The sequence below is a fragment of the Spermophilus citellus genome, assembly GCF_964194105.1.
Source record: "Spermophilus citellus genome assembly, chromosome: 17".
NCBI lineage: Eukaryota > Metazoa > Chordata > Mammalia > Rodentia > Sciuridae > Spermophilus > Spermophilus citellus.
In genome coordinates this window covers 2440733-2454185 of record NC_138199.1, presented here as the reverse complement: position 1 = coordinate 2454185, position 13453 = coordinate 2440733, and the positions used below count along the sequence as shown (strand labels likewise).

The 13453-nt window shown below is 55.7% G+C and overlaps 1 protein-coding gene across 1 annotated transcript in view; it reads right to left on the bottom strand.

The window, feature by feature from the left end:
- The window catches only part of RAI1 (retinoic acid induced 1), a 115529-nt gene that overhangs the window by 62783 nt on the left and 39293 nt on the right, over window positions 1-13453 (bottom strand). The window contains exon 2 of the mRNA XM_081270811.1: window positions 12402-12536. The gene's annotated coding sequence lies outside the window, so the exon portion shown is untranslated. The remainder of the gene's footprint in view (window positions 1-12401; window positions 12537-13453) is intronic.

Sequence of the window (13453 nt, the reverse complement as noted above, 5' to 3'; positions counted from 1 at the left end):
TGGACCTTTGCCCATGGTCAGTCCCACCCTTAGCCCTCACTCCAATCCTTCAGCCTGAGGGGTTATTACTCCAAATTAGGGAATGTCGGGGGTCAGAGGGTCCGGGAAGGGAGCCTCGGCTAGCTCTGAAAAAACTGAACTTAATAAAAATCGAACCATTCTGTAGTCCCTGATGAGGATGGAGGCCCAGCAGGGTGGGGTAGGGGCCCTGAGAGAAGGAGCGGTGGGGCTTGGGGATCCCTCCATAGGCTTGGGGGGACAGGATCACGGCAGCAGCTGACCTCTGCCAGGTCCCCAGAAGGCCTGTCTGCCACTCACAGGAGTGAGCCAGGTAGCAGCCTACCTTATGGGGTCAGAGCCATCTCCTGCAAAATAAAAGTCACAGAAGGGGACTCTTTGGGCCACATGAGACCCTCTCCTATCTGCTCCTCAAGAGACTTTCAAATAGCCAACCCTCACATTTCCAGAAAAGTCCATTCTCAATCCAAAAACATCCCTTCTCTCTGAGAATGACTTACTTCCTCTCCAAGAATGCTTCCTTCTAAGCAAGAAATCCTTCAACTCCAGAAGGTTCCATCTCCAGAAACACCTCCTATTATTTTCGAATGTGATCCATCTCCAGAAATGCCGGCACTCTCCAGAAAGACTCCATCCTAACTCCAAGAATGTGTTCCACTTCCAGAAATGCCGTAATCCAATCTCCAGAGATGTTGCATATCAGCTCCAAAAATACCTCCTCTCCAGAAGTGCCCTATTTTATTTCCAGAAATACTCCAGCATCATCTTCAAAAATCACTCCACTTCCGGAGGCACTACAGTTTATCTCTAGAAAGATTTCCTTCTCAGAAATGTTACATTTCTGGCCATGCTCAGAATCTAGAAAGGCCTCCTCTTTACTTGAAAAAGAAAAAGAAAAAAATCCTCTTTATCTCTAGACGTATTCTCATTTTATCTTCAAACATGCCCGTTTCATTGTTGGGAATGCCCCTCCTCCAGAAATGCTGACCATCTCATCTCTAGAAATGTCTCCAGAGTGCTACTGTTTCATTTCTAGAAACATCCCGTTTCTGGAAATATTCCAACTTGCTGGGAAATGCCCATGGCCAAGGTCTCCCTGTCTGGCCCAGATGCGGCAGAAACTCAAGAGACCCTCTTCCTTCAGGATCTCCCGGGAGAGACTGTGCCGTGACCAGACCTGCACCCTTGTTCCTTTGGGACCTCCTGACCATTTGCTGGGTCTGTCCTTGTCTGAGGAACAAGGATGAAGTCAAGAGCTATGCTGCAGGTACTGATGTCTCTGGTACGAGGGAGCATGAATGGGGAGGGCTGCTGGTGTCTGGGAACCTTCTGAATCTGTCCTGGGGGCAGGATGAGTGAGAGGGGTTGCGGTGGGGGGAGAAATAAACCAAGATGGAGTTGGTGAAGATTTTGGCACAACCTCCTCCCCATCAACACCAGCACCTGCCCAAGTGTACATAGTTCTATTTCATGGTGACACTTACACAGGGCACAGAAATACCTGTCCCACCTTTCAGAGCCACACACACAACACAGACAGCATGGAAACAGGTACCCAACACCTGTCTCCTCGCCCCCCCCACGCCCACACAACACAGATTCACATACAAATCCACTCTCTTACTTCCCACACCTGCACCCAACCTCACCCCCCCATTTCCCAGGTCTCTCATGGGTCATATTCTGGGGACACCAAGGAGCAGAGGCCCTCTGTCAGTCACACTCCCCAGCTAGTCTGGGCTGACAAGATGGGGCAGCTTTGGTACCAACAGGAGAAACTCATGGCCCAAGAAGTTAGAAAAGACTTACAAAAGAGAAGAAGATGCACATTTGGCATCTGCTTGCATACCTACTAAGATGGGGTGCTCAACATGTTCTGAGGAACCCAGGACCCAGAATCAGGCTCTGACATCTTTGCTTACACAGCCAAGCACCGCTCTCCAGACACATGGAGCCCTTCTCCTGTTGTAATTTCAGATTGAGACTCTCTCCTCCTTGCTCCATGGCAGGTGGAGGAGACCAGGAGGTAGGTGAGTGCAGGACGGGCCCGTACCAGCACACAAACTTATGTGTAAGCACTCAGATGCGCCCCATGCATGTGCAAGGAGCTCACACGCAGACGCGCACACAGACATGCGGTTAAGCCGACACGGGTACAACCACACATGGGAGGGAGGTAATGAGCCCCTGACACCTCGGCAGGGGGAAATTCTCAGAGCCCTTAGGTGAGTGGGTGGGAGGAAAAGGGGCTCTGGCTCCCTGATCTCCACTCCCAGAGGCATTGCTTAGCTCTGGTCTGCTCCCACAGGAGGATAATTACCATTTATTAAGACTCCCAATTTAGAACCAGCCTCAATTAACTGGAACCTCCCAAGCCCCCTTTTTTTGATCCTTTGGGATCCAAGGGCAGACGTGAATAGAACTCGACTCTGCCCTTCAATGTGCCCTTAGCGTGGGCTCTTTGACGGACACCCCCAAGGAGCCAGCTCTGACCTAGAAAAGGGGCGTTGACATCTGTCCTCCAAACATCCTTGGTCCATCACCCATCTTGGTCCAGGAGGGCTCATTTTCTCTTCGCCCCTGACCTCCCTCCTCTGGAACTGAGATCCTCACCCCAAAATGAGAGCAGAATAAAGAAAACCAGAATTGAACTTGAATCTGAATGAACACGGGGCCCAATCTGGAGGCCAGCTGGGGCCCGGCAGTGGCGGTGGCTGAGCACCCCCAGTCTCTTGGCTCCTGGGAGAGTCTTCTGCATTGGTATTCTCTGTCCTTCCCAGCCCAAATGACACCAGCTCTCCTGGGACCCTTTTATCGCACGTGTTCGTTTCAGCAAAAGGTTATGTACGAGAACACCGAAATCTCTCCCGCATATTAACTAAAAAGAGCATTCTTAAAAATGCACAAGAAAAAAAAAAAAAAGACCACCTCTGAGCCCATTTCTACAGGGGCTTAGCTCAGGTGGAGTGCTGGACCTGGGAGAGAGGGACAGGAGTCCTTGTCAGAGTCTTGTCCTCACCGGCACCCAGCGCCGGTCACTTCACCTCTCTGAGCTCCAGTTTTCTGGTTTGCTACAGATGGGAACAAAAGCCCCCACAGGATGCCCTGTCAGGGATGCCGTGAGGGTCACATGATTGATTGCAATGAATGCATCATGTTCTAGAACAAGCAGAATCCCTTTAGAGTTGGTATTCAGGCTTTGCCAACCAAGTATTTGACAGGCAAAGGGAACACGGTATTGTCCCTGAGTATTCTGAGCCCTTTCCCCCCTCCCACCTCCCGGTCATTTGCCCCACCTGGGGTACCCTCTCCTTTTATGGGGGGGGGGAGGGGAGAATTCTCGGAAAACACCTTCAAAACCCGGTTTTCAGTCAGGTCCTCGGCTGTGACTTTTAATCAACTTCAAAAAAACGTAATCTGCCTGCTGTTCAGGGAAACCTAGAGTAGTGGGGTCAGATCCGAGGTCAAAGCTGGGGACGGGGTGCTACCCTGCCACAGGTGGCAGCCCCTGTGCTCGGTCTAGGGTGCCCGTGGACTGGCAATGCCCACTTGCTGGGTTTTTAAAAGAAAAGCAGAAAAGTAGATTTTTATGTGAAATTTGATGTTCTTTTTACTTGTGCTGGCCAAACAGCACCCATCGGGGGACATCATCTCTTCAGCCTCAATTACTGTCTGTGGAAGACGGGTGGTCTACTGAGAGAAGGGGCCGGCCCTGTGTGGGAGGGAACGGCCTTTGAGTCAGGGCCGCAGGGAGGACATGAAATACACTCAGGTGACAAACTGGCCACTGGGCGGCAGGGGCCTCTTTGGGCCCTGCTCTGGGGATGATAACAGAGTCCAGTATGGGGCAAGAGGAATGCAGGAGTCCCTGGCTTGAGAATGAACTCGGTGGGGATCTGCGGGATCAGTGAGGGAGGAAGGGCCTCACAAAGGTGAGTTCCAGGTATGGTCGGGGGCGGGGGGGGGGGTCTGTTCTCCTAAGTCAATCACACTGTACAGCAGCTCAGCCCAAGGTCCTGGGTGACTGCTTCTTGGCTCATGGGATCTTAAACAAGAGTTTCCTGACCTCTTAAAATCGGTTTCTTCACCTGAAAAATGGGGGTGGCAGGTACCCTTCTGCGCAGGGAGGGTTTGAAGACTGGAAATTAAGGTTCCGGGGCTTGGCACCCCAGAGGCCTCGTGCAGAGGAAGCTTTGGGCCTCTCCTGGGCCCCTGCTCCGGCCCTGGGTGCTATTCCTCCCTCTATGCCAGGCTTTCTTTTAGGGAATTGCAATCTGCTGGGCTTTAATTACTAGTCCCAGAGGACCACCACCACCTCCTTCGAGACTTAACAATCCCTCCCAGGGCTCCTGGTGCTGCAGGGCTGGGCTGGGCTGAGCTGCTCTGGGCTCAGGTAGGGGGTGTGGGAATCAGGACCAGGCCCTGCCTCCCTCTGCCTGGGCCCCCAGGAGGAAGTTCCTGTCCCATCCACACCCCACCTGTTAGACTCAAGAGTGCTCAGGGGGAAAGCAGGGGGGGGGGGCCTGAAGAAGAGTATGGGTAGCCTGAGATCATGCAGCCCCACACAGGGCCCCTCCCATCCTCCTGGCTCCTCTCTTCAGTGGTCCCATGTGGCATAGCCACGTTCCCTGCCTGGAGGACCCTTCATGGCATGGAGGCCCCCAGAGTCATTTCTAGACTCCCTGCTCTCCTGAACCTTCTAGAGTTGCTTACAGAGCACACACTCCATGCTGTTCAGGCCCCAGGCCTTCGGGGGTGCTGGGAGTAGCAGACAGCCTTCCTCCTGCACAAAACACTGCTGGACCCAGGTCCTTTCCTCCAGGATGCTGGCTGGACTCTCCCTGGGCAGGGCCTCTTGGTTAGACCCATGGAGGCTATCTGTAAGGGCTGAAGGATTGAGGAAATGAAATGCGGCCTGTGATGCGAAGCAGGGATCAGACAGATGCCCAGGAGTTCTGGCTCAGCACCCGCCACCCTGAGTCAGGAGCAGGGTCAGGCTGACCAGCCTCAACCTGGCCCAAACCCCCTCTGCCCCCACATCCTCACTGCTGGGTGTGAATGTGCATGAGGCTGGTTGGCTTTGCACCTGACACTCAGTGGCTCTCTGGGCCTGCCTCCCCAGACACCATCTCCTATGGCCTCTTCTGGCCACGCCGGGATGGGGGTGGGGGACTCAGGCCTGGCCACACATGGTGAGGGCGGCGCTCAGGCCTGACGCCCTGTGATATAAACCAACCCAGAATCAGGCCCCTGTAGCTAGCAGGTCCACAGCAGGACAGCATCAGCAAAGTGTCTCTCTCTACCTCTGTCCCTCAAATCTCTTTGGCCATCAAAGCCTCGCCCTGTGCCTTGGCCCCTTCTTGATCCTGGGGAGGGCACCTCATCTGATCCCCCAGCCCCGCCAGGGCCTCACAGGCCTAAGCTGTGCAAGAGAGCTTTGCCACCCCTGCCCCACCTGCAGTGCAAGACTCTGGTGGAAAGCCCTGGGTAACAGCAATTAAGTCAGAGGCTGCACAACGGTGGCATGGGGTCCCAATGTGGCCTGTAGCTGTGTTGCTGAATGAGGTGACAGCATATAGAAACCAGGACATGTCATGGGAACATCTGACACCTGGTTCCTGAAAAAGTGAGTGACAGGCACCCTGGCTGCATTCCAGTGTGTCACCCTGGCTGAGCTGCTGCCACGACCCAGGAGGTCCAAAGCAGGCTCCCGGCCCTCATCCGCATCGCCTGCCCGGCTATGCAGAGCATGGGGGGGGGGGGGTTGGTGGCCCTTGCATTATACAAACATGAGTCTTTTTGTGATCCCTCCTCCAAGGTAACATGTTTGCATTTTAAGCAGGGCCTTCAACGCTCTGACCCATGGCAGTGACAAATGGAGGCACTTCAGGCCCCAGGGAAGGCAGGTGAGGGAGAGTTAGAGGGACGGCAGATACCAAGGTCACAAAAAAACTCCTGAGAGGTGGGACCTAACGGATGACTGGGCCTCTGCGGGCTTCAGGGCAAAAGGGCTTTTGGTGACAAGAGTAGAAATCTGCCTACCCTCTCTCCCAGTTCTGCCCTCGGAGAAGAGGTAGACACTGATATTTCCCCTTCTACCTGCCCCTCATGACACTACTTCCTGCTTTCAAACCTACTCCTTGGTCAACCTCCCTCTGAGAATGTGGGACCAGGTCCAGGAAACCTCACTGGGACCCAGTCCAGCAGGATCATCCCCTCTTTTCCCCCAAACACTCTACCTTGGATGACATAACCTTGGGTGGGTCTGGTGAAGATACTAGCCCCACACGGGTTCATAGTGAGATGAGTCACCAGAACCCCAGACCGTCTCCTAGAAAGCACTGGATTGCTACGTCTCTCTCCCCAGAAGCCAGCAAACTCAACACCCTTGCTGTAGCCACACACACATATCCTCAACGCGGCAAATGGACGCCCGAGCAAGCCCCTCTGGGCACTTGAACCAACTTGACTCGATTTTCCTTACTCTCTGGCAGTTCTGTCAGCAAAAAGTTATGATCCTCAGTGCACAAAAGACAAGCTGAGGTTCAGAGAGGCAGAAAAAGCCCTCGCTGACAGCCAGAGATCTTGCTTCTGGGTAGGGGCTGGGCACACAGAGCCAGCTCACCCATTTACCTGAGTGTCTGTCACTCCATGGATCTACCACCATTGTCCTTATAGGGTTGACGAGGAGTTAAGACAAGGTGGCAAGGCACAGTGTGACCAGGTCTGGACTTTTTCCAGACAGGACTTGGCATATGTGCCCAGGAGTGTGGGTACAGGGTACCCAGCAGGCCTCAGGGGCACCTGTGGCTGATCTGCAGAATCATCAACCAATATGGGGGGCGGGGTGTGGGGAGGGAGGCTGGTGAAGATGACATGAGTCAGACCAGAGCCGTTCCAGGCCAACGAGTCACCCGGCTCCCCATTAAAAAAAAAAAAAAAAAAGGACATTTGCAGCTGCCCAGTGTGGCTTAGATCTCAGAAAGGAACGATCTCAGAGGCCCTGGAAAATGAAAAGGCCTTGTGAGCCCCAGCTTTTCAGGAGTCTTGCTGAGGAGTTTAGGGACAGTTGGGGGCTAAGAATGGGCTCTAGGCCTTAAGGTCGGACAACTGGGTCCAGTCTGGCTGCAAGACCTGAAGCATGTCCATTCTCTGGGACACTGGAACCGCACACACACACAGACAGGAAGGAAGGGTTCAAACAACAAGGCCTAGTGCTGGGCACATAAGTGCAGACCCATGTGGCCGAGATGGCTGCCACCAGGCTCTAAGACCTCAGACTCCACCTGGAGAAGAGTCCTGAAAATTCAAAAGAGGAGCTCAAATCTGATTTGGACAGATGGCCCTGGACACCCCGTTGCATCGTGCCCTCCGAGCCTCTGCCCCCACTGTGAGCTGGGGGCTCACTCTGGCTGTGCCGTGTGGTGGCCCGGGCCCACCCTGCATCCTCTGGTGTCAGTCTCATTCTCTCCCCGACTGGGGGATGTGAGCAGGAATGGCTCAATCAGGATATAATCGTTTTTAATTAACGTGCGGATCATTTCACAGGCTGATCTCCTTGGAGACCACAGGAAAGATGGTCTTTTAAGATTTTCTTTTCCCTCCCCCAGCCCAACCTTCCCAGCCAAAGGCTGTCCCCTGCTTTAAGCCACCCAGCCGCAACCTTGAGAAGAGCACAAGAGTCTGGTGCCTGGATCTCTGGTGGGGCCATTAGGAGGGAAGCGTGTGCTCACACAGACACACACACACATACACACACAAGCTTGGGGCACACCCCCCTGAAATGCACAAGTGGGATCAGAGATGCACCAGACATGTGCATGCACCCCCAGGCAGAGGACAACAGGGAACACAACAGACTCGCCTAGACAAACACACAGGCATGTATGCACAGCACATGCCTGAGCTGGGAGACACAGACAGACCCCTTAAGAAATATACAAAAAAAAAAAAAATCAGAAGCACAAAGACACGCACATATGCACACACAGTCATCCCCCCAAGACACAGACACACAGACACACACACACAGACACACACACACACACACACACACACATGAGCACCTGCTTGCAGAGAGACACATCACAGAAATGTCCAAATACTGACACACTCATAGCAGGGTTTCTCCTAACCTTGACGGTTGGCAAGCCATCAGGGAAAGGAGCAAAAAGACTCTGTCCTCAGATGGGGACTCAGAGCCACAATTACCCTTGCACCCCACAAATATCCCTAAGCCCCTGAATTGGAGTGCCCTGCCTCCTGTCCCACAGGGGATTCGGAGAACAGAGAAGCCACCACCCCTGGTCTTATGTATGACACCCACTTAAGTCTGGTTCCTTCTGACCCCCAGATGCTGCTCATCTGTCTCCCAAACAGCTGCAGAGCCCAATCCACAGTGTCCAGTCCCGGCCAGCTCTGACGCGCCCCCCACCCCTGCTGGAAGTAATGTCACCCAGCGGGGGGGGGGGCATGTTTCTCTCTACTTTGACATAACTCTTCTCTTTTCCTGCTTTCTCCTTCCCCCACTTTCTTCCTTCCAGCATTTGAATCTCTGTCTGTCTACCTTTCTCCAAGTCCTCCTCTCCTTCTACCCCAGGGGGCCTCAGGGGCCGATCACAGGCTTGAAGAAGAGTTCAAGATGCTCTGGGTCCTTCCCCACTCCCCCACACCACACACACAGGGTCTGTGCCAACACCTGCCCCTGGCTCCTGAACAAGTAAACTGAGGCACAAGAGGCACCACCAGGGTCCCTTGGAAACAGCAGCCCACCCCCTCTCATTGCATCTACTCTGGGTCCTCAGCTCTTCCCTCTGGAAACGGGGATGGCAAGGGCTGGGGATGGAGGTCAGGTAGAGCCCTGGCCTAACATGCACACTGACCAGGCTTGACCCCCAGCTCCACTAAGAAAGGGTGGGGGGAGAAATGGAAAATGGAATGGCAAAGGGAGCTGTGAAAAGAGACAGGAAGCCCATGGGTGGCCCCAGGTCTAAGAACACAGAAGTGCATATGACACAGAATGCCTTGGTACCTCTAAGAATCAGCTGGTGCTTTTCCTCCCTTGAGGTCTCAGTTCCCCTCTCTGTGAAATGGGCATGGTCCGACTAGAGGACCACCAGGGACCATTTGCAGAGGCAAAAAAAAAAAAAAAAAAAGGCAGATTAGTAGCTGGTTCTTGGCTACTGCTGCACAGCCCAGTGACTGCTGTGTGACCTTGGGGACTCACTTCCCCTCTCTGAGTTCTGGTTTCCTCCTCAGTCAAAGGAGGGAAGTCGGACAGGTGATTTCATCGCCAATGCTCCTTTTTGGGCTCGGGTGGAAGTTTCTAGATTGTGGGGAAGGAAGAACGGTGTCCCAGTTATCCTGGGAAAAAAAGAGAGGCGCTCTCCTTCCAGGCTCTGCAGGCCCGTCAGAGCTGTGGGCACCAGAAGCACAGCATTTTGAGGAAATCGTCTTCAGCATAAGGAAAGGCTCTCTCACAAAACACATCCACGACATCATTCGTCAGGAGCATCCAGAATGTTGAACAAAAGGGGAATATTAAGTAAATTATGGTACATCCACTCGACTGGAAAAGCCTGAAGACATTAGCTGTGGTGTTTATGAAGAGTTGGTTACAAAACAGGAAAAGGCTGGTGCTGTCACCAGCAAAAAAAAAAAAAAGGCAGGATATACATGTGAATATAGGGAATGACGACACAGCCTTTAAAAAACCGACCAACCACCACGTCCAACTGGCCTGGGAAGACTCACATCAAAACGTTAGCGTCGCTGGAGCCCGCTAGGGCTGTCAATAACCCTTTTTGTTTGTTTCTCTCCATTTTTCAGGTTCTCTGGGAACCCCATTTTAAAACACACAAATCCAAAAAACACTTCTTTTTTCTAAACAATGACTAGATGCCTGCGATTGAGAAAACTTTCCCTTTTCATTCATCCATTCATTCATTCGGTACCAATCCATTCACTCCTGCCAAACAGAGGACACTGTGAGTGTCCGCAGTGTGCATGGCCCTGGGGGGCTCTCAGCGAACTGCTTTCACCTACAGAAATGGAGATTACCATCCAGGAGAAGAGAAGGTGGCATCAAAAAACCCAGGCTAAAAGGGCTTGTGCCCCAGGGCCAAGGAATGGGCAGCTATCAATCCTGCCTCCGGCCACCCTCCCCCAGCTATCCCTCCACCGCTAGGGTCTCAGTCCAACCAAGGGGTCAGAAAGTTACCCTTAAGGGCCAGGCCTTGGGATGGTGGTGAGGGTAGGGGTAGGGAGCTGAGCAAATATTAGCAAAGGAACCCATTGGTCCAGAAGCCCTCAGAACCTAGTCAAAAGGTTGACGGGGCTTCTCTCTTCCTCCACCTCACAGTCCCCGGCACCCTTTCAGCTCCCAGGGGACCTGGCTGGTGACCCCCTTTTCCCTCTGGACCACAAGTCCACAGCCTGGCTGTGAGAGGCTCTCTGAGCTCTGATTTCCGCCTCCCCTCAAAGTCCCCCAACAAGGAACCACCCAGCCAGGTCCTGTTTGGCTGCTGTGAAGGGGGGTACAGGGTCTGGAATCTGCTCACTCCTGTCAGCCTGTGTCACGCTGTTAGCATGTCAGAGGGTCCAACCATGTGTCCCTGCTGTGTGGGGGGCTGACAGAGTTCTGGGGGAGGGTTAACTCTTTCCATTCCTGGACTGAAGGAGAGAACAGGCTGAACACAGTCCAGCCCCCTGCCCTTCAGGATGCCTCCCCACTCCCCCAGGAATCTTCTTTTTAGGTAGGAAGAAAACTGTTCTCACCAGCCTGGACTGAGAGCGTGAGGTCTCAGGATTTGTCCCCCCCCCAAAAAAAAGAAAGGGGAGGAGTCACCCGTACCCCTGGGCTGCCTGCCTGGGAATCCAATGAAGGTTGATTTTCATGAACAGGGGTTCAGGAAAACCAACCCATGTCCAGCTACCCCACACCTCTACACCTCCCTCACTCGCTCACCCCTAAAGAAGCAAAAGGATCTAGGAGATGTGAGTGCCAAGAAGGCTCTGATCCGGCAGACCCCCCCCTTAAATCCGTGCCCCCCCTTCATGACTGCGGTCCCCAGAAATTCTCTGACTTAACCCTCCCTTCCCATGACCCCAGTGGGAAAAAAAAAAAGTTGTTCCCACCACTGCTCTCCCCCTTCATCTGCCCACCCCCGAGGGAGGGGCACAGGCCTCCGGATCTCCGGGTCATCCGAGCAGCCGTGTCTGCTGTGGATCGCAGGAGACAAACACTTCGTCACACAAGCACATCACCCTCGGGATCACCTCTCTAAACCCGCATTGTGCAGGAGGGGAGGAGGCTGAGGTTAGAGGGGGCCCTCGACGTGCCCCAGGGCCACTGCCAATCGCCATGCCCTAGCGGGTCGAGAATCCACGACCCCCGGCAGCTCACCCCAGCCCCTCGCCTCCCCCGCGTGCCCCCAGTCCTGGCGCCATCCCACGTCAACGTCTCCAACCCAAACAAGACCCTTCCCAGAGTGTTCCCCCTCCCCCTGCCCGGGGCCCAGGGTCAGCGGCCCCAGGAGGGACTGAGCCACGACCCCCTCTCCCCACCCCACGGCAGAGGCGCGAGATTTCATTGTCAGCCGGGCCACTCCGCCGCGCGCGAGACGGGGACGCAGGGCAGGGGGGGTCCGGGAAAGCTCTGTGCGGGCAATGGGGAGGGGTCTCCGGGGGAAGTGTTTGAAGCTGCTCTGTCCAGATCCGGAAGCCGCTGGGGGAAGGAGGAAGGTGGGGGTGGGGAAAGCGCGACCTTAAACACTTGAGGGCGGCAAGGAGGGGCCCCGGCGGCCGGAGGTAGCGCCGGGAGACGTCGGGGGCGCCGAGTCCCCCGGGAGGCCGCGCTCCCGGGAAGTTTCCCACCGGTTGCCCGGAGCAGGACCGGGTGCGCGGACCGCCCTCCCTGGCTCGACCAGCTCCGGGGCGCAGATGGCGAACTTGAACAGAACTCCTTCCTTCTCCAGCATTCCTCACCTCCCATTCCGCGGCCACCAGCCCCACCATCTCGGCCCCAAGCCTTCCGCCTGGGCCACTGTCGCCAAGACCGCTCACCAATGCATTGTGGAGAAAAAGGGAGGGGGGAATCCCCAGCACAACCAAACTGCGGCCAAAAAATTTTTTTTAAAGGAAAAAAAGAAATTCCTTCTCCTGAGACCGATTCCCTTCACCAGCGTGGAAAACCCCAAATCAGGCAAATCCGCAACTCCAGCCAAGATCGCGGCGCGGCGGGAGGGTGGCCGCGGCGGGTGGCGACCCTAGTCGGCAACCCAGGACTCGGGGCAGGTCTGAGCACGGCGGCGGGCCAAGGATTCAGGGAGCCCTCGCGCCCAGAACGGCCTACCGAGGACACAATGCTCCGCCACCAACAATACCTGCGGGCTCCTCCTGGGTCTCCGGGGCGCCGGCGCTGCGCGTCTCGCCGTCTCCCTTTCCACCGCCGTCTCTGTTCTCCTCTCGCGCGCGCTCTCCCCCTCTCCTCTTCCAGAACGCGGCGGCCAGATGAGATCCTTGGGAGGAAAAAAATGTGAGCGCTCGCACGATTCCTTTCTCTCCGCCCGCCGCTCGCAGCGGCCGGGGGCTCGCTCCTCTCCCTCGCGCTCCCGCGCGCGCCGCGCCTCCCGCGCCCCGCGTTTCCTTCTCAGCAGCCCCTGCGAGCGCCCTCAGTAGCCATTATTCACGGGCCGCCGGGGGACAGGAGGTAATTAGAGACGGCCCCGTGGCCGCATCCACTCGGCGAGCGCGATGCGGTCGCGGGGCGCGCGCGGGGAGGGGCGCGCGACGAGGGGGCTTGGCTGCGCGCAGCCCGCGCCCCAGACGCGGGGGAGGGGAGGGGAGGGGGAGGGGCGGGGAACGAGAAGGCGGGGAGGAGTGGTGAGCTTGTAGAGGCAGCCGGAGGAGGGGGCGCCGGGGAGACGCTCCCGCGGCTCTCACCGCTGGGGCTCGGGGTCACCGGCTGCGAGGCTCCGAGGCGCTCAGGGACTGGGGGTGTGAGTGAGTGTGTGTGTGTGTGTGTGTGTGTGTGTGTACACGTGCGCGCGCGCGCGCGCGCGCGTCAAAGAGCGAAGGGGAGGGACAGAACGCTTTAATATTTTTCAGTGACTTAGGAGCCCGCGGGTAAGCTTTTGGTTGTGCGTTGAGGTCCTTGTGTGGATCAGTGTGGCTGTAGATTTCTGGTTTACCCTGCGTGTGAATGTCACGGGGCTTGCGGAGGGCGGGGGGGCAGCTGGATACTAGCTTGTGAATGTGCTTCTGGGTCTCGGCGGGACTGAGTGATGCGGTGCCTGCGTGGAGTGGTGTGTTTGTGTGCAATTGTTTGTAGGGGGTAGTGTGGCTGCGTGGGTGGGACTGCGCCTGTGTGGGGTTGTGCGTGTGTGTATGGGATTGTGCCTGCGTGGGGCCGGGGGAGCCTTGTGCCCGTGCGGGC